Raw genomic sequence first — 3237 nt, 5'->3', positions numbered from 1 at the left:
AGGGCATCACCAAGCCCGCTATTCGTCGCTTAGCTCGTCGTGGCGGCGTCAAGCGTATTTCGGGTCTCATCTACGAAGAGACCCGTGGCGTCCTGAAGGTGTTCCTCGAGAACGTCATCCGTGATGCTGTAACCTACACGGAACACGCCAAGAGGAAGACCGTCACTGCCATGGACGTGGTGTACGCTCTGAAGCGCCAGGGTCGTACCCTCTACGGATTCGGCGGATAAGAGCTTGGCTAATCCATCGATTCCACCCACCACCACCTCAAAACGGGACCTAATTAGGTCCCTATACTTTTTTACTGAAGGGCTTAATAGACGATAACATAAATTGTTTTGATATCAGCTAGCACATTGGGTCTTATGAAATCTATTTTTTATCCTCGCATGCTTAAAGGGACTCTGATTGGGGGGGGGGGGGGGGAAGGTTTGTTACGTTATATACTAGCAGAGCAGGATCATTGGTGGGGGGGGGGGGGGGTGTGAGGGGGAGAGAGAGAGAGAGAGATCTTTCCCAACTCTTCCTTTTTACATGAGTGAGCTACCCGTTTTATTCATTTTATCCTTCTCAGAGCTGTTTTGATAGTATCCAAATGATGGTAAATGAAAAGGGAGGACACGAATATCTACCCAGAATTCAGGACTGGCAATCGATATGCATGTTTGAGTGAGAATCTTTTTCTCTCTCAACTTAGGTATACGTTTATGTCGTACCTAAAAGCGAGAACCACACTATTGGGACAAGTATGCAAGGCCCAATTTTCCTAACAAGCACAGTTAATTTTGTTATTTTCGAACATTTCTTTCCAAATTGGTTTATCCAATTAACAGTATTATATTAAGATCATGAATTGCTGGGTTAGGTTAGGTTAGCTTAGCTTAGGTTAGGTTAGGTTAGCTTAGCTTAGCTTGGGTTAGCTTAGGTTAGGTTAGGTTAGCTTAGCTTGGGTTAGCATAGGTTAGGTTAGGTTTGATTACATTTCTATGTTAGATTTAACTCAAATTCAAAACAATTGCCAGTCATTCGGCTTGTTAGTCAACTTGCCTCTAATAGGGGCAATTTGTCTAACAAGACTATTTAGTTTTGTGTGTATATATATATATATATATATATATATATATATATATATATATATATATATATATATATATATATATATATATATATATATATATATATATATTATTATTATAGCTTCAAGACTCTGAACCAATATAGAAGCATCAAGAGGAAGTGCTTGTGTTATGGGCCAATAGGCCTTCTGCAGTTACTTCCATTCTTATGTTTTTATTCCCATTGGTTCGTGTTTTATCTTGTGTAAATGTCAATCACCTTACCCAAAACTTTGGTACCATATCACCTCACCCATGTATATATATATATATATATATATATATATATATATATATATATATATATATATATGTATATTATATATATATAATAATATAGATGTATATTATATATATATATATATATATATATATATATATATATATATAATTATATATATATATATATTATATATATATATATATATATATATATATATATATATATATATATATATATATATATATATATATATATATAATATACAGAGTAAATCTACCCCAAAAGTAATGATTTATTTGTCTACAAAACTAAACTCTTTTTTGGAATCATATGAGGCCCCTCCACTGAGGGGGGAGGCCTGGATGTTTATTGTCATGTGTATTCATGCTGCTTGCATGTCGTCGTTTATTTTGCCTTTGTTGTTTTTTTGACAGCTTTCTTTGCCTTGGGTGGTTTGGGAGATTTTGAAGCTCTCTTTATTTTGGGCTTTTTGTTCCCAACAACAAGCTGCTGCTGCTGCTGCTGCTTCTTTTTCAAGGCTGTAGGTGGTTTGTTGCTTGTGGCGGCTTTCTTGGGAGTTACCACGGCCTTCTTTGCTGCTGTAGATGGTTTCTTGGTTGTGGTGGCTTTCTTGGGAGTTAGAACGGCCCTCTTCTCTGCTACGGCCAGCTTGAATGATCCACTAGCTCCACTTCCCTTGGTCTGAACAAGAATGCCGTCAGCCACTGCTTTCTTGAGAAATCTTCGGATGTAAATGGCGATCTTGGCAGCCTCGACTTTGTTGTTGGCAACAACGTACTTCTTGATTGCTTGTAGAGACGAGCCCTTACGGTCTTTGAGTGCTGCGACCGCGGCTAGAACCATTTGACTAGTTTTCGGGTGAGCAACCTGGACGCGAGGTTTCCTGGTGGTGGCCACCACAGCAGCAGCAGCCGCAGCCTTCTTGGTAGGCTTTGCTTCTACCATGATGATGATGAACCAACCAAGGTGATGAGAGACGCTCAGACAGTCACGGGGGAATGATGCTGCCGCCGCTTGAGCCGAACCTATTTATGTGCCGGCACGGTACAGAAGCTGCAACCTGGCAACTCGTCCACCAATCACGACGGTTGGTTTTACGGCTCCGAAACCTGGATCCCATATCTTCTCTAAAATAGAAGCATTTGTTCATGTTCTTTGTAAAAGTATCATAAAGCAGGACAGATGAGACAAATATCATAAAAACTGAAGAGCAGATGAGCACACACATGTTTGTATTACAAAAGAAAATCCACAAATTCATTAGAAATTGGCAGGGCAGGCTGAGGAAGTAGGTAGATGTAAAATGTCTGTAAATGGCGAAAGAACATAAACCCAAGACTGAATAAACGATGTTAAATATCCATGCCAAGGAGACAAAAATATGTTAGGATACAATTACCATTAAGACACCACAAGCAGGTCCGTATCCTGCCGCGATGACTTAAAAGAGTTGGTTATTAGCCACAATGTGTAGGCAGTCTCATGCCAACGGCCATACCACGTTGAGAACACCGCTTCTCGTCCGATCAGCGAAGTTAAGCAACGTTGGGTTTGGTTAGTACTTGGATGGGTGACCGCCTGGGAACACCAAATGCTGTTGGCAATAATGTTTTTTGTTTTGTTTTGTTTTGTTTCGTTTGTTTTTGTTTGAATGGCTGGCTCCACGGGAAATTCACGGAGTTGTGTGGAATAAGGCCTGGTAAAATGAATTAATATGTATGTCATGTTTAAAACAAACTCGCTTAATATAGATATTGTGTGAGGCTTTATACAAAAACAAACAACCAAAACAAAACATGTTGTATATATATATATATATATAGCTTAATCCGGGTTTGAACTCGCAACTCCAAGAATACGCATCACTTATATACACTT

At 39.2% G+C, this 3237-nt stretch overlaps 1 non-coding gene across 1 annotated transcript; it reads left to right on the top strand.

Moving 5' to 3' along the window:
• The first annotated feature begins 2843 nt into the window (after positions 1 to 2843).
• Positions 2844 to 2962, top strand: LOC138362207 (5S ribosomal RNA). Its single transcript, XR_011227489.1, has one exon. It is a non-coding gene; the product is annotated as a 5S ribosomal RNA (ribosomal RNA).
• Positions 2963 to 3237: the final 275 nt, after the last annotated feature.

This window comes from Procambarus clarkii, unplaced genomic scaffold (genome assembly GCF_040958095.1).
Source record: "Procambarus clarkii isolate CNS0578487 unplaced genomic scaffold, FALCON_Pclarkii_2.0 HiC_scaffold_1458, whole genome shotgun sequence".
In the NCBI taxonomy this organism is placed as follows: Eukaryota; Metazoa; Arthropoda; class Malacostraca; order Decapoda; family Cambaridae; genus Procambarus; species Procambarus clarkii.
The sequence above is the reverse complement of the archived record's forward strand: the minus strand, read 5'-3'. Positions and strand labels throughout refer to the sequence as shown.